At 31.1% G+C, this 23453-nt stretch overlaps 1 protein-coding gene across 1 annotated transcript in view; it reads right to left on the minus strand.

Annotated features, from left to right (window-relative positions):
- The window catches only part of LOC107452671 (prohormone processing protease amontillado), a 274223-nt gene that overhangs the window by 59758 nt on the left and 191012 nt on the right, over window positions 1-23453 (minus strand). The gene's annotated exons all lie outside the window — the stretch shown is intronic.

Raw genomic sequence — 23453 nt, forward strand, 5'->3', positions numbered from 1 at the left:
CGTATGCCTTAAAAACATTTTCAGTTAAATCACTCTTTAAAAATCGGTAGCGATAAATGTTTGAACATGTTTCTGTCGGTATTGAAAAGTTAATTTGTGAAAAGCAACGCTTTTACTAATGAAAGAAAGTGTTGAAAGCTCTTTATGGCATCAATTTAATAGTGTTCTGAAGTGATGGAATATAATCTATCGGATAAAGAGTTAATTTAAATAATTATATACAAAGAACATAATTATGAATTATGCATGAACGCGGTATGTAAATGAATATTTCAAATTTTCAATTTTACTAATGAAAACAATGAATGTAACTTTCTTTTAAGATTTAACTTAACTGAGAACAAAGCATGCAATCTAGAATTCCGAATTATTGTTTATTTTTCGTCGAGTTATTCTCTTTTGTTCTTGTGAACTTTAATTAATTGGTTTTATTGTATAAAAGAACGTAATGAGATAGAAATATCGTTATGTTTTTGAAAATAATCTGAAAGATGATCTTTACAGTTAACAAAACTTAGTTTTAGAAACGTAACGTTACAACAACTTTTAAGTTTGTTATAACAAAGAAATTCTTGTTTTTGAAGTGGGTACTGTTTCACCCGTTTTGACAAAACAATATAAATTTTTTGTTTCCGCTAAGTAGATTGGAATCGAAACAAATCCGTGTAGGATTGGGCAAGATTTATTTGAAAAAGTGGTTTACGTCAAATAATTTAAAATTCTCGAATATTTGAATTGATTTTCAATGAAAAGTATATTCAAAAATGGTTTAATTTGATGTAGACGACATGGAAGATTTATAAAAATCAAATTTGCAGGAATTCAACATAAGTTGTGGTAAGTATTTTAAACGATATCTGCTATACTTTTATAGTTTTTTTTAAAAAAAAATACATATAGAATTACACAATAAATAAAATATAATACATAAAAAAATAAATAAAATGTGATAAATCAAATAGAATAAATAAAGTGAAATAAAAATTCCTTATTCCGCGCTTCGCAACCATATTCATGTTTAACTACCATATACTGTTTCGAGATGAATTATAAATGCAACGAATGTAATAGTAGTTGCCTTCTATATGTTTATGAATGACTATATTTATAAAAGAATGCTCTCAACTCGGTAATCGTTGACTTAAATCCCTTAATGCAAAAACAGAAACATTTTCTATATCTTGTTTTAAAAAATGTCAGTGAGAGCGAAAAGAAAAAAAATGTTATTTAATGTCTGGTTTTAAATACATTCTTTATTTCAAAACACAATAAAAAAACAAGAAATAATTTTTTCCCTTCAAACTTATAAAAAGTAATGGTTTTTAAAATAACTGTAACTGTGGTTATAACCAGTAGTAAATTTCGTGTCTCTTATAGTGCTAACAAAAAAAAGTGAATAAAATAAAATAACTTTGCTTTTGTTGAATTGGCAAGATATTTCCACCCTTCACCGTGTATTTTTAATAAAAAGTTCATGTAACATTCATTCTAAATTGCATATTTGGCCAAAAAAAAAAAAAAAAAAAACCNTTGGAAAAAAAAAAAAAAAAAATACGAAGCTTGATCTTATAAGTGAAACATTACACCTAAAGATCTAGTGACTTGCCATCGTCAAATAAAACAAAGATTTGGTCATTTTGGAATGATTCTTTTCAACTGTGTTGGATTAGATAGAACACAAAGCATGTTACTAGCAAGTAACTTATCACCTTTTTCAATTCTTGCCCGAATTATAGTTTATAAAAGGATCAAATAATGCAAGTTACTCACTGATCGTCATTTATAAACAGGAGTTCAAAAATCATAACATGTTAACATACTTACAGCTACGGTAATTTCTCATACATGTGAAAGTGTATCTTCAACTAAAATTTCTAAATATACCTACAGGGGCGTCTTTTTAATAAAAGTTTCGGAATATATTAGAATGCAATTTTGTTTGTGAAAATCAGGAGCATAGCGAGCGGGGGGCAGATGGGGCAGTTCAACCCTCCAAAGTTATGTAGGAATATTCTAGTGGGCCTATCGATAGATGAAATTATTGATTTTGTTTTCAGTCTTCGTTTGTTTCTGATATTTGTTTTTAAATTAGCAAGGTGGCCGTCTGAAATATTTTGCCTATGAGCAAATTTCATTTCGATTTTCTCTGTTAAAGTTGCATTAAAAGAAATCAAAAGTCGGCCTATTAATAGGTAAATCTATATATTTTTTTTGGTAAATCGATACATTTTTTTTACAAATAGGCTGACAGAAGATAATATTTTATTATTATTATTTTTTCTGCAATTTGGATCTACATTTTAGACAACTTTTTTTTTCTATGGGGAAATGTGCGTTATTATTTTTTTTTGTTTCCGAATTTGATTGGATTGATACGCGTTAACAGAACTGCTGTATAAACATGATTTGCGTTTTTATGAATTTGATTTTTGTTAAGCGATCGGTTTTTTCGTCACTATCTCTAAATTACGCCATAATTATAAACAGCATTTCTTTTTTCCCATTTAACTTTAATTCTTCAAATCATATTGATTTTTGATTTATTGAGAACACGAAGTATTTTTTCAATCAAAAATATAATTTTTTTAGATCGTTTACTGTTTATTTACGGATGCATTATTTTTATGCAGAAATGTTTGTAGTTCTAAAGTGATTATGGGGGAGGGGAAGAGAAAACGAAGGAATTTCAAATCAGATGTTTTTTTACTATAAATATTAATATATTACTTAAAATGTATTATAAATCAAATATAAAATACGAAAAAATTAAAAATGTTAGAGGTCTTTTAAATGAACCAATAGTTGGATTTAAAGCAAACTTAAGTCGGGTAATTTTGCATTCCTTCCGTAAATCGATCGTTCGTTACGGCTCTGGTAAAAATTGGAATTATTTAGTTTTTTAACAGCAATTAAAAGAAAAAAAATGTGCTTGTTATGCAACATTTGTGACTTTGGAACAGCGACTTGTTGTGTTTCTTCGCAAATCTAGTTTTGCAAGTATAGTAATTAATTATTATGCTCGTCGCGTTCATTATAAGTTTTGTATTATATAATTGAAAGAAAAAAAAACTATAATGTTTTTCCTTTCATTAATCTTTGAGCTGAGTCATTAAAAGTTCTAAATCATTCTCATTATTTTATTTTCTTCTTGAAATCGTAATATTTTTAAAGAATGTGACGACAGCGTTCAACACCGTAAGAAGTTTGACGAATTATGTGACAACACTGTTCGCACTTTATGAGGAGACTTTCACGGGTTCTGATTTCTAAACCACAAACTGTCTTTTTACATATAAGCTGCATTTCTCAATTCTTAATACTTTTCCGGAAATTTGTGCCTCTAGACCAGTGTTTCCCAACGTGGGGCCCACACCCCACTGGGGGGCAGTTTGATTGTTAAGGGGGGCAATTCGAAAATGGACTCGACAAGAGTTTTACCCATTTGCTCCGGGCCATTTAAATACAATGCTAGATCTCGGTGCCAAAATTGAAAGAAAAAAAGGCAAATTCTTAAATAATTGCGGTCAATAAATATTACAAATTCGTTTGATGAGACCAAAATATCAACTGGGTTTTTGGCGTCGTCAAGTTAACTAACCTCCCTGTGGCATATGGCAGGCTCCGCGTAGACCCCTTGACGCTTTAAAATTTCGCTAAACAATGCAGTTGTTGGCATCTGAATGGCCCGTTGCAACTTCTGTAGTGTTTCGCAACATTCAGTGATGGAAATCAATACCATAGTATGTCTTTTATGCCTGCAATGCAGCAGTAAAGTCTTTATTTACTACTCACACTTCAACTCATAATTTTATTTTATTTTATAACCGTCGTTGAACAGCCGACCCAATTTCATGGGTTTACGACTACTAACGTTCAACTCCGTAGCCTTGTAATTTTGAACCAATCCAGAAGACAAGTAAACTCCTGGATCAGTACCCCCAGAGGTATTGATTTGTTGTGGGAACATGGAGGACTTTGAGACTCGACAGATTTAACGTGCATCAGTCACCATTTACTACACGGGGAGTCTTCGGCCGGCGAGGATCGAACCCACGACCTCCTGGATATGGGCCCAGCGCTCTACCGACCAGGCTATCCCGGCTCAACTCATAATTGTATTCTTGAGGCTAGTTATGAAATTTCTTTATTCATCGCTAAATTTGGAAGAAATCATGCTATTGGAGAGAATTAAATAAAACCGCCAATATCAGCATTTCTTAAAACGGTTCTTGAAAAAGATGTAAAAGCTATGCAACTCAATAACAATACTGTTAGCAGAAGAATAGACGAAATGAGTGAAGATATTGAAAAACAACTTGTTGACAAGCTAAACACAAGAAAATTCTCAGTGCAAATGGATGAATCAATTTTGATAGACAGTGTGGCAGTATTGATAACTTGCGTAAAATATATTGATAAAGGGCATTTTGCTGAAGAAATGTTGTTCTGTAAAAGATTAGAAAGCACCACTACCTCCAAAGATATTATATAATAAGCTTAAAAAAACTACTTAGATGTCAATAATATACTAATGAAAAATATAACATCTTGTGCTGCAGATGGTGCTCCTAATATGATGGGCAAGAAAAATTGCTACTGAAAATTGATGAAAGATGATTCTTGTGCATTGTGTTATTGCACAGGGAAAAGTTGTGCATAGGGAAAACTTGGTAGCTAAAAACATCTCGCCTGCTCTAAATGAAGTACTTACATTCACTAATAATGTGTATCGATGCTATTAAAGCTAATGCCAAATGTGAGCGCCTCTTCAAGCTGTTTTGTGAGGAACAAAATGCAAACCGTGTGAGACTTTTACTTCACTCTGAAGTAAGATGTCTCTCTAAAGGGAACTGCTTGAAAAGATTCATGGAACTGTTTGATACTCTTAGTGTTTTTAAGCGACAAACCTGATATGAAGTATCTGTTAACAGTCGAAGGTAAAGCATTTGTGAGTTATTTAACCGATATCTCTGAAAAACTAAATATATTAAATGAGCAGCTTCAAAGAACAAATTAAACTCTTGTTGATACAAAAATGAAGATATTTGGTTTCATTACCCTTATTGAGTAAAGTCTGAAAACAAAAATTTGGATCAGTTTAATTGTCCCCAAAATTAAAAGTAAATGATGCCGCTTTACTTGTTATTGTCGATCTAAATCGAAAATTCTATCGGCTGATTTAAAAGAAAGACTTTCTGATTTAAAACAAATAGATTTTTCAACACGGATGATGCAGCCAATGTTAGTGCATTTGTCTGTTATATGAAATATGCAGTATCAAGAAGAACTCTCATAAATGAAAAATGATAAGTCAGTTAAAACTTTATTTTTGTATAAAAGGAGTGATGGCATGGCTTTGTGAGGAAACAGAAATCAAATACCCAAATTCAACCAAATATGCAAGAAAACTATTGTTACCGTTTCCATCTTCGTATTTAGCTGAATGTGGATTTAGTGCTGTAAATGATTTACTGGTTAAAAAAAAGGGAAATCGCCTGGATATAACACAGAGGGGAGACTTGAGGCTGCAAGCTAACCAAATTGGAAACTAACATAAAATCTCTGTGCAGCAAGCATCAAGCGCAAGGATCTCTCTAAATTAAAATATTAAATTATTATAGAAAAATCTTTAGGAAAATTATTTCGAATTTGAATTTTAGTTTTTCATTAAAAGTTTCATTATAAGTCGAAATTTTACTTACTGTGTTTCGTCAACAATTTCCTAGAGATTTCTCACTGAAACCTATCATTTAAGTTTCTTATGTGAACAATTCAATTTATTAATATTAAAAATTATGTGTATGTCACATAGGGGGGCATAAGAGTTTTAGAAAGGCTAGAGTGGGGCATGGCACAAAAAAGGTTGGGAAACACTGCCCTAGACACTTCTTCAATATGACGAAATGCTACTCAGAGCATTTCCCATGAGCACTTCCCAGTTTCGTCAATTGCAAAGACAGTTACGTGAATTTTCTGCATGCATTTTTTACAGTGTTAAAGAATTAATAAAATAGTTTCATAAAATTATCTTTTTAAAATTTTTTGTGAAGGGAGAGAAGTTAAACAAATCAAAGAATGAATTCACACAAACATAAATCCTTACTTTAATTAAAGACATTATATTCTACGTGATTTAAAGAAAAAAAATAGAACTTCATGGGCATGCTTAATCTATTTATTTAGGCAATAAAACACTTTAAACTAAAATAAAGACACATAAAAAAAGCGTATTTGTTCTAATTCCACATTTATAAATTAAAACTGTAAATAAGTTTTTCTATGACTTTATGTTAAAGTTATTTTTTTCAACTGTAAAGGAAAAAAAATAATTTCAAGGATCCAGCAAATAAAATAGTACAAAAAATATATTTCGAAATCAGAAACAAATGAAAATCTCTTAATTTACTTTAAAAGTTTTTAAAAAAAGCTTTTTATTTGTTTAAAGAGGATTTATTCTGAGGAGAAAACCCTTTCTTTTGTATTCTATTTTTCTGTTTAATGAGCAGAATAAGGAAGTCAGGTGAATATATTTTCTTTATTTAAAAGCAAATAATTACTTTTCTAACTTCCATTCAGACATTTTGACATTTTCCAAGAAGCCTATTGTGATTTTCGTATCAAGGTTTTTTTTTCACTTCAATTCTTTTCACAAATATATTTTTAGTATTTTGACATTTGGTAAATTAAAAAATACATTTAAGGTCTTGACATCTCATAACACTTTTTTAATCGATTATACTTTGGTTCGGTATACACAAATTTGAAATGCTAAGAAAAACTAATTTGTCTTTATAAAAAAAATCCATAATGTGTAAAATTTAAATATAATAAATATAATTATGAAAGAAGTATTAAGAACTAAATAGCAACAAAATTAATTACCTTATTAAACTAAAAAGTATATTTAAGGTCTTGACATCTCATAATAATTTTTAATCGATTATACTTTAGTTTAGTACACACGCAGCTTAAATTCAAAGAAAAACAATTTATTTTTAAAGTTTGTATCACAAAACAACAATTTTTCATATCCAAACAGATTTTTTTTAAAAAGGAGAATGCAGTGGCATTTTTTTTATCAACACGGATCGTAGCGTTCTTTTCAAAAACGCTGGAATAATTTATTCACAGCTTATGGAAATCTATTTTCTTCTTAATGTTTTGGCATTGATTTGAATTTTAAATCAGCACCTTCTTTTAAAGTTTTACTCCCTTTTTTAGAATTTTTTTTACTGGTATAAAAAAGATTTCTCGCTTCTATTTTCGTGCAATTTTATTTATTGCAGAAAATTAATAAATAGAAAATGGAAAAGCGTAGTCTATCTAAAACTTAGTTAGCTGTTATATAAACGTTCGTTTCTATAGTAGTCAACTCTTTAAAATAGATATTACTTTCCTTTATGTATAGAAAGTAAGTGGCTTCATAAAAATATCGAAAGTGTTTTTTAATTTTTTTTTTGATATAAGATAAATGGTTAAATTTAAATTCTGTTACTTGTTTCTAAAAATATATTTTGATTTCTTAATAGGATTATTGATTTCGTGAAAATGCGGAAGGAAGCTTTCTTGGAAAGTGATAAATGATTTTTACACTTTACAAGATATAATTTGCTCCAGAGAACATGATGAAGTTGATAAAATATAATTTTCATTAAACGTCATTGTTTTAATACATGTTTCATTAAATGCGAATCGTTAATGGTCTACGACACAATTTAGGCAATTAAATGACCTTAAACCTCACTAAACTCATAGTTTTTTTTTTTTTGTCGTATGCCTGTTTAGGCAGTGGGGGTGCAATTGTTCCTGTTTTTCAGTGGCGCCATCTATGGCCAGGAATTCGACTTCTGCCACGCTATTCACATAACCACAACCCGTTTATAGGGCACATTCACACACAAAGGAGAAAGGACATAGAACACACAGAGAGAAAGAAACATCCATGCCTTGCCCGGGATTCAAACCCAGGACCTTTCTGATGCAAGGACAGTTCCCAGCCCCCTACACAGGCCGGTCGGCAAAACTCATAGTTAAAGTGCAGAAGTTCTAGAAGCAAATATGCAAGCTAACATAAGTTATTGAAATTCAAAGAAGTACTGCATTTAACAGTCACAAGTAATTTTAAACATAAAAGTGCTTTTTCTTATCTGTTTAAATCGCATTTTAATTTCAAGGCGTTCAAATTGATTACATTTAAAATAGGAAAATATTTATTACACTTTTTTACTTAAAGTTTATCTTATAGATTAACTCAGAACTCGTAAATTTACATATCTCTAAGATCAGGGTCATTTTCATTTTTTCTTTAGGTTAAATAAGCTTACTTAACTGCAAGTTTTTATGCTGCCCAACTCATTGGATTATTAAATCACCGAACGAAAAAAAGCACTTTCTAATTCAGAGGGATGGTTTGATGAAAAATCTTCCTCTATAGTCTAATCTCGGAATATTTCGCGTTAATGACCAAGCCATCAACGTTTGCGTTAACTAGCTCCTCTTAATGGGTTTTTCGGACGATGCTAAATTTTCCAGTTCGTCGTAACCGTGACGGGAAAGTAAAAGCTGGGGATCGATTGTGTTAAGATTACGAAAGGAAAGTACCTCTAAGAAGAAAGGCAGTGCTATTAAATAACAAGTGGCTCATTCTTGCTTGACTCGAAGAAAAGTTAATCCGTTGTTTACGTCACTGTTTGACGTCATCATTTGTTGAGTTCAAGGTGAACAATGTTAAAATTTGTCATTACTATCTAAATTTTAATTTTTTTTGGACAGCTGCATTTTTTCTTAGACAATAGGAATATATTTTTTGTTGAGCTAGAAGAAATTCATTTACAATATCATTTTTGTCAAGATTTATTCACTGATAGGCCTGATATGAAGTAATGAGAATTAAATCTACCAAGACTATAAAAAAACGGTGATTATGAGTTAGAATCTTCATATTATGCACCGGATGCAAGATAGGGTAAACCAACCAGTGAAGGAACACTACCCAGTGAAGGAACATTTCATATATATTGATTAAAAATAAGAATTTGAAAGTTTTTCTTTAGATTGATTGGTAACAACAGCTTACTGCCAAACAATAGGAAGTCATCTAGCAATGTTTTGGATTACCCGGTCAAATAGACTTCTCTGGAAAATATTTTGAATTTGTTATTATCTCTGCAACACCTTGTTTCTTTGAAAATTATATGGTGAGTGTTTGTATTTATATGTTTGAAGTGGAATTAATTGCATGTAATAGTTTTATTTTTCTCACTGTGAAAAAGAGAATTCAAAATATAGTTATTGAAGTTACGTTTTATCTTTTTTAAGCATCATAGCATAATCAAGTACTGAGATAAGGGGATGTTTATTCACTGAATCATCAAACGATGAAAAACCAGTGAAGGAACAAGTGTTCCTTTACTGTTTTTTTTTCTAAGTTAATGAAAATAAAAGATAAACTTTAATTTTCTTGTACCTTTAGTGATGTTCCGCATCAAAAGTATGTTAAAAATACGAAAAAAAAACAACTTCTAACCAGTGAGGGAACAGGCATGTTCCTTTACTGGGCATAGATTTCCCAGTGAATGAGCAATATGTGTTAATATGTTGACACTTTAATTTTCAATTCATGATTACAAAAGAAAGTTAAAATTTTCCAAGTATTTATATGTTATAATTTCAAGAATAGGCTTGTTTTTAAATATTTGTATGGTTCATAAATTCATAAAGAGCATTAAAAAATAACCAAAATTAAGTGTTCCTTTACTGGGTGTTCATTCACTGGTAAGAGCTGTTCCTACTACTTGTTATTTGAACCTCCAAAACTTTAAAACAATATTATGTAAGCTCTCTACAATTTTTTTACATAATTTGTAATTAGTAACAAATATTTTGACACTGTTATTTAACTGAAATTACGAATTTTGAAATCAATATGATTTTTTAAAAGGCAAGCGAAGTTTAAGTGTTCCTTCACTGGTTAGTTTACCCTAATTTTAAGATTTTTGACGCAGCATGAACCGGCCTTTAAGCTATTTTCCCCTTAGATAAAAACATTTTTCTTTCTAAATTCATTAGAATGACCTAAAGGACATTAATTATGAAGGATTTTCTAATTTTTATGAAGTTTGTAACTTTATGAATATTACTTACGAAGTGTTAATGCAAGATTTGAATTTTGTGACAGTGAATGAACGAAACTAATCGACCAGAGAGATAGCTGAGTCAGTTGTTGAGTTATTCTTTGGTCGTATAGTTGGACAATTTATTGATCAGAATTACCTATTCACATCATGCGGTTTATCGCCCTCAAGTTCTCTTTTTTCAGTTTAAGTCTTATGTCAACAAGCCCATGGCCACCCTCGCTTTGAAGGAGAAAATTGAGCATTGTATCAATAAATTTCAACGACATTTATGCAAACTAGTCGTAGAAAATTTCGATGAAACTGTGTGCATATGCCTTCAAAACAGCGGAGGCTTCTTATCTAATAAACTATAATAATCCTTACTGCATACTTTATGAATACATAAAAAAAACTTACGATTTTTTACTGAAAGCCTTTATTTTTTCTTAAAATTCTTGCTGGAATTTGAGTGCACCCTGCTTAACGCTACCAACAATGAAAAATAAAATGAAATTTGCATAGTTTAAATTAATTGTTAGCACTCTCATGACAATTATTCAAAAAAAAAAAGAAGCAAAAAAGCGCTTTTTGTCAAATACAAGAAGAAAGATAATTATATTACATTTCAAACAGATGTTTTTAAACTACTTTCCAAAATAGGTATCTAATTTAAAAAGTTATTTGCATTTTAAATTCTTTCGCGGGAAATCTTTTCGAAAATAATCTCAAGCTCTGGAACATAATTATTTCTTTTTGCATTCTGCAAAGTCTTCGGAATAGTTCCTGTTAGATATCAGATGAAAAGGGAGTCTCGTCATCTTTTTTCTGGGATGTAGAAAATTTTGATTTTGATTGGATGTTGAAACTTGGATTTTGAAAAAAGAGAAAAAACTTCTTTCTAAAGTTTGTACTGCGTATTAATGATCTTTCCTGACATCATTATAACCAAAATAGAATTTTTATTTTGTAAATTATTTTTATGTTTGGTTCGATAAAAAGAATAATGAAAAGTTAATTTTGACTTTTCACTATGGAATTATTTTTATTTGCATTTGAAAATTAGCTTACATGTTTTGTGAAAGCTGTAATTCAGTATAATTCGAAGAGAAAAATTAATGAAATAATTTTATTTTCAAAGACATTACTTCTTTCTTAATGATGAGAAATGTTAAAAGAACATCAACAATTGTGCGTGCTATTTGGAAACTAATCTATGTAATTATCATAATTGACTATACCACAAGAGAACACGAAGAACCATAAACAGTTAATAGTGAACAATAAACAATTAAACTTAAACAATAAACAACTTAAAATTTAAAAAGGAACAATGTAGTCAAAAGTGTGTAAAACGCAATTTTAATTTTACTGATCATATTGAGAGTTCATTTCTAATTTTGCTTCCCAAAATAAAATTGATAATTTTTTGTTGTCCTAAGGGTTTCCTTCTAGCCATCAACAAGTCAAAAGATAGCTTGGCAAATAAAGCATAAGTTGACAGAGAGTAGTGGAGAGTGGGGTCAATTGTAACATTTTTTACTTAACTATTTTTAACTAACAAAAAATCCAATATATTATTAGTATTAATTGACAGACGAGTAAAGTAGACTATCCTCTACTAGAAAAAAAATAAATACCTTATTTTAAATGTTATTATATTAGTTATTAACAATTTTTGACAGTCGTGCACTTGTTACAATTGTCTCCACTTACAGGGTCAATTGTAACAGTTCATAAATTCAACTAAAACATAGTTAATTATAGGTATTATCATAGTTGTGATATATTTTTTCATTGATCAAAATAGTAGTGATATTTTAGGAGTAAAAATAATAATGAGTAGAGACCTAAAGGGTTAAACTTTTAACTTTAAAGGGTTAAAAATTTTAATTTATGCTGCGAAATAAAATAATGCACATCCAACATAATATAAATGATATAGGAAACTATTGGTGGTTCTTAAAGAGTTAAGTAATGGTTTGTATACATAAGAAATGGGACCTAAGGGGTTAAACAATTGCAATTGAAATTATGAATTTTATTTTCAGCTGTTACAATCGTCCCTTTACCTATTGTTACAATCGTTCCCAAGATGCCATTTCAGCTTCATTTGTTAAAAACAATGCTAGCTAATTAACAGAACTAATCTTTTTTTTTTTGAGATGTTAATTAAGGTGTCCACTTACATATTCGGTTAATAATTTTTATTTGTTTAAACCAAATTACTTTGTTGCAATATAATATTCTAATACCAAAAAAAGTACTTACGTAGCGTGAAAATATCTTTTGTGATGTAACTCTTTCAAAAGTAAAAATGGTTGCCAGCAGGGGTGTGCATGTAGATTTATTAAATACACCTTGTGCGCCACCTAGGTACCAAATCTAGAACCCGACACTCGAAATTTTTGCTCTGTTACAATTGTACCCTGTTACAATTGACCACACTCTCCCCTACTTCTATTTTAAATTTTTATTTATTTATTTCGCCAAACAGGTATGATCAGTCTGTATTCTGAAATTTCTATCTAATTGCTGTAACTTCCTAATATAAAGTCTATTTCTTACTAAAATGATCCAAAAGTAAAGGAACAAACACATTTTTGCTCTTAATTCTATGAGGAATGAGCCATTGTTTTAAGACAAGTCCCAAATATTTGCGAGAGCATGAGAGTTTGTAGATGCTCATGCGTTCCCATTAGAAGAGCTCATACATCATATTGAACCCTCTACAAGAGTGATTTTACCCCATCACTTTTAGACAATCTTGCTGTGATGCCCATTAATTTATAGTCTTGAGATTGTTCCATTATACTTTTTTGTTATCATCGTTTTTATCATACTTTGATGTATTTTCATATAGAATTGCCCTAGAATTTTTTAACTATTTCTTGAGTCCTTCATGAGAATTAGTTAACTTTTTAAATTTTGAATATAAGCGTATAAAAAATGATCACATTATTTTGAATTTAAAATACTTATTTTTGTTATATTTATGATTTGAAATTCGTAACTTACTCTCAATCTCAAGTTGGTAATTCAGTATTTCTAGAAACATAGACAATAATGAGGAAATTTGAATCAAATTATTAAGTATCGTAGTTTATTTTAGTAGAAGAATTTATTTTGAAAGAAGTGTTGCTTTTGAGTTAAACTTAATTACTGATTCATAAAACATTGACTCTTAAAAACAGAACAGACCATAGAGATGACATAAAATATCCTCAGTAGTGGACGGATCACGGACTAGAATCCCATTGCCATTTGACTGACTTTGGGAGGTTTCCGTGGTTTTCCTCATCATGTAACGCAAATGCCGGTCACTTCCATCAAAAAATCCTCTACAAAGGCTGGTTGGTCCCAATGCTTGAGCCAGGAGTTACCTTGTTCTAGATTTGGTTTTAAACTACAAGGCTATGAAGTTGAGCATTGATAGTCGTAAACTCAAAATTGAGTCCGAGGTTATAAAACAAAATCTATACCTCAGGGGATAAAGCACTTGTCTACCAATGATAGGAACCAGGGTTCGATTTCCAGCAATGGCTGGCTGGTTGGTCCCCTTACAATCATCGACAATCACTTTGCCGTAGGGCTAACGATGGAGTTTTTCGTGGTTTCTTTCCCCTATTTAACTCAAAAGCAAATTAATTACATCAAAAATTTCTCCACGAAGGCTAGTTTGTCCTAAGTTTTGATCCAAGAAATCCCTTCAGAATCGGGTTAAATATAAAAAAGACTACGGAGTTGAACATCGATTACCACTAACCCCAAAAGTGGTCGGCTTTTCAAAGTCGCGGCCATAAAATGAAATAAAATCTATTAAAACATGCTAGGGCTAAAAAGGAATTTTTATAACTTATAAGATATCATCATTTTAATCTGTTGTCATATCCATCATAAAGTAGTAATGAAGTTATTTTTAAAGTTTAAGTTCCAGATTCAGTGAAACATAATCTGTAAAACAAACTTTATGAAATGAGAAACGTATTTTTTTTTTCCAGCTTTAGTTCTGATTGCGAAACTATTTTCGCCAAGACCTTAAGTGGAGTAGTTAGGTAGAAAATTCTATTTAGAGGCTTTTATAGAACCTTGACGAAACAATTCGAAGCCAAAATGATTTCATTCCTGTGTTGGACATCATTTTCAGGGAACCTTACCGTTCCTGGAAAACCAATCAAACATAAGTAGTGTTACTATCCGGAAAAATAGGCTTAATTTGTTTTATTTGTTTCATCTGGGAATCTTTTCAAGGCTCGAGATTACTTAGGGAGCGAAACTACTAAAAGAAAATAAATGAAGCTATTTTGGAAAGACTGAAGCTTTTGGGACTAGTGAAGGTTAAGTCAGTTTTGTAAGAGAGCAATAAGCAGTAAGTTTTAATAAAAATAGTATTTGTAGTGTAAATCGAAACTAAATAACATTATTTATTTTCCCCTGAATTTAAAGCATAGGAAACTTTTTAAATTCGTGAAAGTTCAGAAAAGGTTAAAATTTACAGCCTTTACAAAATAAATAAATCGGTTACTTTGATATTTATATGCTATACTTGTACAAAATGTCACCAATCTAGCTTAAATATTTATGAAGTTTCGCTCATTTTAATAAAAACTAGTTTTCTTTTATTTTGCGTTCTTTTGCTATAACTTTAAAAATATACAATAACAATAAAGAAAATTTTTGGAGTAATTTTTAATTACTAATAAAATTGTCCTTTTTAAAATTAAAAAAAAAATCATTACAGTAATGCAAAGTATGAGCATATTCTTTCATATGCATGGGGGGAAAATATGAAGTTTTTTTCCTTCATACTTTTGTAGTAAATATTATTTAGCAACTAATAAAATAAATCTAATTTGAATACATTGAAAATTTAAAACGTTTCTACATAGTTTTTGTAAAATTTGAAAAAAAGCTCTGAATGGTAAAGTGTTTCTTCCTAATTTCATTTTGTATCATACACAGAAAATTCAATAACAAATGATAATACCTTATAATAATCGTCCGTACACCAAATTGTGATGGTATGAGGAACAAAAACTTGCGAAAGAAAGCACACTTTCGCCCATAATGCTGGTACCAAAAATTTTGTTTAATAGCACTAAATAACATTTGCACAAAACCCATTTCATTCAGAACTTTCTTTAAAAATTTGCAGGTTTGGAGCAGATTCCAGTCTAGTTCATAATTTAATTTTAATTTATGCATATAGGCCGGGATAGCCTGGTCGGTAGGGCGCATGTCCGAGAGTTCGTGGGTTCGAACCCCGCCGGCCGAAGACTCCCCGTGTAATAAATGGTGACTGATGCACGTTAAATCTGACGAGTCGCAAAAGTCCTCCATGTTCCAATAACAAATCAGTAATTCTGGGGCCACTGGATTGGAGATCGATCGTTCTCTGATTCAGGTCAAAATTACGATCTGTGGATGTATGAATGGATCCGCCCTATAAGCGGGTGTGACGTTTGGTGTGGCAGAAGTCGAATTCTTGGCCACAGATGGCGCCACTGGAAAACAAGAACAATCGCACCCCATCTGCCTAAACAGGCATACGTCAACAACAATTTATGCATAAACTGAAAATGAATGAGCTGAAATATGGCTTTCGTTGAAATAAAAACATGTAGCAATAGTTTAATTTTTCAGTCATGCTGGTTACCATCGATCTGAAGCATTAAGAATAGTTAAACTAATGAACAGATTGTCAGATAGACATGGAATTTTTTAAAGCAGATTTGTTTTTTAAAATGACTTAATCTCAGAAAGAGTTTGAGGTATTGGATCAAGTAACTTTTTTATTTTATTTCTAAGATAATCATCTTGAAAATTACTTATTTGAGAGAAGTTCTATTTCTGTCATCCAATAGGATATTCTCATAAAATAAAGTAAAAAAAGCAAATTGTACGTGTAAATGAGTTCGTTTTTATTTTACGAATTCCCGGGAGAGTGTCAAATTAAAGTTTGGAATGAATTGAAGAGACATTCTCTTATTCCAAAGGGACACACTCCATGAGAGAATAGTTAATTCAATCAAGAAAGAGCTTTGCTCAGATTTCGAATGAGAAAGCTTTTGTTTGAAAGAACACATTTGGAAAAAGGTTTTGAATAAAAATGAAATCTTTTTTTTTTTAATTTTTTGAAAAAAGTAATGAGATTATCAGTGTCTTTCAGCAACTTTCCTTGATGATAGATGCTGAAATTCTATTTGCATTGTAAAAGTTGGACTGGAGGTTCGAATTTCCTTTTTGTTGAAATCCAGCTATCAACGAGGCACTGTAAAAATATATCTTTAACAAGTCTTTATAGTCTATTGAAATGTCAAATGTTTGCGTTCAAACGATTGATTATAAAATAAGATTCAATAACTTGTAGAAGATATTTTCAAATATCTGGAAAACACTTATATTGAGGAAGTTAATATTGCTTACTTATAAGTTTAATATGTCTTCATTTCTGGGCGCTATGGTATGTAGGTTAATGCAGTGGACTGTCATTGCACTAATCTGAGCTGTATTGTAGCTCAATCAGAGATTATTGTTGTTGTTGTTAATTTACGTCGCACTAGAGCTGCACAATGGGCTATTGGCGACGGTTTGGGAAACATCCCGGAGGATGATCCGAGGACATGCCATCACAATTTTGATCCTCTGCGGAGGGGATGACACCCCCGCTTCGGTAGCCCGACGACCTGCGCGCGAAGTCGAGCACTTTACGGTAGCACAGTTTAACGAGGACCAATACCGCACACCCTCGGTCCCTACTCAGACTGATCCAAGTGGTCACCCACCCGCACACTGACCGTAGCCAGTGATGCTTGACTTCGGTGATCTGATGGGAATCATGTCTTAACGATCAGTCCACTGCGGGACCAATCAGAGATTAAATGGTATTAATTAGTGTGTATAGTAAAAGTGGCTGGTGCGTAATTGCTGGTGATTATTATGCCTCCATCATACCATTTGCCTCAAAACTAAGGACCTTAAGCTTCAGGGTGCGTAGCGTTTTTAAAAAGTGCTTAAAAGTGCTTATTTTTGATTTTTGTTTTTTTAAGAGCCCTTAAAGGTGCTTTTTTCCAGGGGTATTTTTAAAAAGTGCTTAATTTTTCCTTTTCCGATTTGTGATATTTTTCCTTACCATGTTGATTTTTCGCCACAAATTATGCAAAAACACATTGTCCTATTCAACGTTTTCGCAAATAATTCAACCCCAATCTATTTCGGCATACCGCCGGGCTGTAGTGTATGAAAACACCATTTGTTTTACATGTTTGATGAATTACTTACGGGTCCGCACTTGCGTATACTGAGCTGGATTCAGTGGTAAGGATGACTCTCGTGCGCAACTCTGCTGCATTTTGAGAGAGAGATTCTCAATTTCAGACTTCATTTTCCGCCCACTGTAATAGAATCGAAAAATCTCTCAAATTTTTGCTGATCACGGGGACCAACTAAACATTGTCAATTTTTTTTTCTCTATTGGCGATAGAAAACTTCATTTCTCCTGTTAATTTCATCGTTTGTGACGCGCCATCACCTTCATCACTGTAAATAAAACCGGATAAAACCATCAACTGTCAAAAACTTGCCAATCCTGTCTGATTAAGATATTTTTCAAAGTGCTTAAAAATATTTTTTGAGTGCTTGAAAAGGGCTTAAGAGGTGCTTATTTTTTATTGAATAATTTGGCTACGAATCCTGAGCTTTCATGACTCCTTTAGGATGATTACCGTCTATAACGATAGAGGCTTTTTTTAGATGAACAATCTAGTTTTTTTAAAACATTTTTATTAAACAATGTTTGATTTTTCCGTTGCTTTTTGTTAAAATTAAAGATTTTTCCCTGCACAGCTTAGCTTGTGTAATGTTGATGGTAATCAAATGGCAAAAAATTTCTCTTTAAAAGAGAGACGTCGGATATTTCACTATACTCAGACTTTTCCAATTACAGAAAATGAATTTCCTTCACTAGTTCTGAACATAACTTTTTTTTTCGAATGGCAGGCACTGAACTTTATTCGATTCACCCTAGAAGATGCCAGAGTTGTTACTCATTTCGCGTTACCCAGTGGGCACCTGTGAATCAAAGTCACGGAGGCGAGTAACAGTGCCTACGCCACACTGCCACAAACCCGTTCATAGGGTGGGCCACATTCACTCATCCCACACAACAGAGGGCAACACAAGAGTGAGAAACATCCATGCCCAGAGCGGGATTCGAACCCGCGGTCATTGGCTTCGCAGTCAGGCGCGCTAACCGCTCGGCCACCTGGTCGGCTGTTCAGAACATAACTATTTTTTAGCGTTTTTCTAGATTAAAGAATTTTAGACTACTTTTAAAACTTTGCATTTTTAAAGAATTATTTCCAGTCCTACGATTCTATTTTCAAATCGATAACTGAATAAAAATAAAATTACAAGCAATTTATATTATCACTAGAAATGAGACTGGAAACTAAAATTAACTAATAAAGTTGTTATCCGACAGCTTATTTAGAAAACTGAATTAAAGTTTAATAAAAAAAGAATAGAAATGTTCTAAAAACTGAATAAAAGAAAACAACTATAATACTTAAAATACTCATAAAATTCCAAAAATACTCGGATAATTTTAGTAATTTCAGTGTAAATAAATAAATTTTACTAAATAGAACTTTTGAAATAATCTTTTTCCGTTAGAATTCGCACTGACAGTACCTGTCAGAAGTATACAGCTCCCTACTGATTACGTGTCACGAAGTGGCTAACTATTAACGATTTGACCTTGAATGCCGCTTTATAATTGTCACCATTTCAGCGCAATCGAGTGACGTTTTCAACCGGACTTGTCACATTAAAAGATATTCTTAGCGCCCGGACTTCTGACAGTTGGAAGCGAGATAAGACTGCAGAAATCGGAAACTTCCCCGGACGACTCGTTATTTGATCAGTATGAGACTTTTGGAAATGTATTGGTGATCAGCGTCTCCACTCTCCTTCCATAATTACTTTTGATAAGGAATGGTATAGCGCAAACTTATCACCTTTTAAAGACTCGAGTTTTAAATAATGGCGAAAATAAGACTTTTAATTAAAAATATGTATCTCAGAAGAAAATAAATTCATATATGCTATTAAATATTTATTTTCTCAAAAAGTTCAATTAATTAAACTTAATTAATTTTTTTAGTTTTTTTTTTTAATTATCTGTTTACATTATAAAATCGTAAGCGCTATTACTGCAGCTGTTTTGGATGTTCAGTTTTACGTTTCATATCAATTCGTTGTGTAAAACGAATTGAACTTAAAAGCTTGAAATTGTGATGGGATGTAGAAAATGTGCTAGGAGTTCGACGAAATAAAAAAAACAAAAACATACGTTCGAGAATTAGTAATTTTTAAACACGTGAGCTGAATACCGAGTGATGCAGTCTGCTGCACGCTCGCAGAAATGCAATTTTGGAGTTGAAAATGGATATACTGACCTACCATTTTTTGTAAACTTAACACAAGGTTTTTTTTTTCGAAATATGAATTTTTCCGAAGGTTAATGAAATTTTAAATGGTTTTTCGTAAATTTTTTTTCAGTCTTTTGTGCTTTATTGACAATTTATATATTGTTGTCGAAAAATTTATTTTTCTCTCGTAAGAACTTTATTTTATAAGCTCGCGTTTGAGTTACGTCAAAAGTATAAACGATAACAAAAGAGATAGAGATTACATGTTAACAAATATGGTACTTAACATTTATATTAAAATTTTTAAAAATGAGGTAACTCAATGTAAGATGGCTAAAAACTTCGGGTCGAAATATAATTTTATGGGTCAAAATTTAAATAGGAAGATTTCATTTTTACGGACACAAAAGCGTAAAAATGAAATTTAGAATTTAATAACCGTGCGTTTAAGGTCTGACCACCGTAAATACAACAATGATATTTCTTGATTTAAGTTACACATAATAATTCAATTTCTTCAAGAAAAATTTATTTCGATCTGAAACCATAATACTTCAATCCTTTTTTGAGAATATATGGAATAAAATGTCTATTTTGACCTGATTGCGACAAATATGAAATCGAGTAGCAATGACCTTAGGCACACTAACCTTTGCCACAAAACTGTTCAAAAGGTTACTTAAATCAAATTTCCAACCTTTTTCCTACTTTTCATTGTACTTAAAAACTACATCAATGAGGGAAAATTCACTTATATTTTTACTTAGAAAATTGCTTTGTAAAGGAATACCAAAAAAAAAACAGAAAAAAAAATCTAAAATATTATTTCTTTAAATGATAATATTGTACCAAATCTTGTGCAATATATTGAACGTTGGGATTCAGGAGGCTAAAAATTTTTATGATTTAAAAAAACATATTTGTATGTCAGTTGCTTGCAATATTTTTTTAGATTAAAATACATAAGGTTAAATAAAAATTGTAAGCTTATTTTTTTGCGCAAGCAAATTAAATATAAATTAATTAATTTAATTAACCATTAACTTTACAGTGTTACAAGCAAAGCAACCTCGTTAAAAAATTTTAGTGTTGAAAATTAAGTTATGATTATGTTTAAATTCTCTTGCAAATGTAATCTTTATGCATTTTTAATAGAATTTACGTAATCTTTAGTCTAATAATTGACTAAAAAAATTATTTTATCAATGTATTACATAGTCAAAACAGTATTTTTATTTCAAGAAAAAGTATGGAAGTTTAGAAGATTAGAGTTTGTTTCTTGTACAAAATAGAGAATAAAGAGCTCTTGGGGCATTTTGAAGATATATTAATCACTTGAACTGTCAAAAAAGTTGGGGAAGTTTGTCTTAAAAATTATATTTTCTGAATTAAGTTCCTTAAAGTTTGAACAGTTTGGAAAGCATAATTTTTATTCTAAATATTCAGAATTGCATTTAGCTGAAATATAAAATAGTTTTAGGCTTATTTTTTAAATTTTTTTATTGTTATTTTTTTATTTATTATTACTTTTATTTTTAATAATTGACTGTGTACCTAGACCTATCTTGTAATTTAATACTTACTAGTGGGCTGCGCCCCCTGCTCGCTAACGCTCACCAACCCCCGAAAATTGTTACGCAATCTTATATGGTTTACTTCGCAAACCAAGCTCGCTTCGCTCGCTACTAACTTAGGTACATTGCAAATGCACAAAATTCTAAGAATTCAAAACAATCATTCAAATCCATGTAATAACTTTTTTTTAAAAAAAAATTATATTAATTTTTTAGTAAATACTGAGCCATTAAAATAAATTTGAATTCAAATAAATGACATGTAATTCGTTAAACCTACTAGAAATGTGCTATAGTATAAAATCTTAAGAAAAAATTTCTAAAACTGATATCTCTTTAAAAAGGTTAAAATTTTGGCCATAATTAAGTCTATTAAAAATTGAAATAAGTGAATTGCAATGGAAAAACCTGCATGAACAAATAAATTCTAGTAAAACAAATAAATTCGTGATATAAATCAAAAATCGTCAAATAAATTCGTAAGATATAAATTCGTGAAAAAAAGCGCTTTCGACAAAATACTAAAATAGAGATCTATCGACAAAGACTACTCACTTCTGCCTAGCTTATGCTCTCCCTGGTTATTTCAGTTTCCGTTTTTAAAAGCGCTATATGTTGAGCTATCTCAGCTAGATTTGGCATGTAGCATTTTTAGCGGCAATCATTGGTCGATTTTCTAGTGTTGCCATTCGGGGAGTTGTAATGAGGCTTTTTTTTGTCGCCGTGTAAGAGCGTTTGTTTTTTTAAATTGATGAATATCTAGAATAACGCTGTACTAAAAATTTGAATGGTATTTTTGGTGTTGATGCAAAACTGTAATTTGTTTGTGACAATTATACTATAATGACTGCTATTATATGAGGATTTAATACTAAACGTTGTTGGGTAGTTTTTAAAAAAATATAACTTGAGTGTTGGTGAGCGTTCGAGCATGTGTGTGTTGCTTATCTTTTTGTTCGATTATTGCTCACCAGAGAGTTAGCGAGAATATTAAGTTAAGGCCCTTGTCCGGTTGATTGCTGTATATTTTTTTCCCGTTTTAGATTTTCTTTCTTGTCAGTTTTCTTTCTAGTCAGTTTTCCTTCTTGTCAGTTTTCTTTCTTGTATCCATGTTGGTGCAATCTATGTGGGTTGAAAGTTGGAGATAATGGTCCTTTCTAAAAGAACTTCACCTGATTACTGACTTACTACCTGGCTTTATCTGATTTACTGCCCGAACTTTATCGAAATAGTTTTACTTGAAGTTCCGCATGGTTTTTTGCAATTCTTTTGAGAATTAAAATTTTAATGAGTTCTTAATAGGTAGAACAAAAGTTAAGCAAATATTTTAAAGAAAATCAAGCATATATTATTTGTAGAATCGACTCTTGTTTGATTTGATTGCTAATGTCACACTAGCGATTAAGGACGATTTTGGATTCATCTATAATGATGATCCGAAAACGATATTGGGATATGTTCACACAACACTACCAAAATTCAGATCAGAAGGCAGATGTTTTTAGTAATCACAGGACTTTGCTCACACTCCCCAACCACCTAACAGTGGATAGACTTCTCTGGCACTGAAACTATTGGATACATTACACGAGAATGGTTTTCAAATTACTACAGCATCATAATTGCAATTCAATCAAAGAACCCTGTTTCTAAGGTTAAAATATCAATTGAGTAACCTGTAAAAAGCATTAGTCTGCATTAAATTATATAATCATGGAAATTTGCTGCACTTTTAGTTAAACTGTTAAAGTTGATGCATGTTATCACCCAATTTCATAATTGAAAGACTGAGGTAATTTCATGAGCAAATGCATTTTCCCCTATAGTAATAGTTTATAGATGAAAAAAGTTTCATAAAACTCTTATGGCCTTACACTATTTTAAATAAAGATCTACCAACAAAGGCAAAATTATCACCTATTCATGAGGAAATTTTAAAGAGAAGATGGACTGGATATATCTTCGTTTAAAATGGGATAGCCCTTTTAATTTCGCCCTTATCCGATTAAAACGTAAAAGAAGAAAGTCGAGATTTGCTCGACAAGGATAAGAGCTCCAAGATCTGTAAAAAGCCAAAACTAAATGGATGGGAAGAGGCAAAAGGAATGGCTCAGGACCAGTGGCGTATCGAGGGGGGAGCAAAGGGGGGCATCATGCCCCGGGCGCTACACACAAAGGGGCGCCAAATGGTCAGCAAAACAAAAAAAAATGTTGGATAATTTTTATTCTTATTATAATTTATTTCTGGAAAATATATTTTAAATTTAGTGCCGGTGAAATATAATAAATCTTAATTCGTAAATAAAAAGGAACACTAATCAAACTGTAATAATATA

Source organism: Parasteatoda tepidariorum, chromosome 7, assembly GCF_043381705.1.
Source record: "Parasteatoda tepidariorum isolate YZ-2023 chromosome 7, CAS_Ptep_4.0, whole genome shotgun sequence".
Classification (NCBI taxonomy): domain Eukaryota; kingdom Metazoa; phylum Arthropoda; class Arachnida; order Araneae; family Theridiidae; genus Parasteatoda; species Parasteatoda tepidariorum.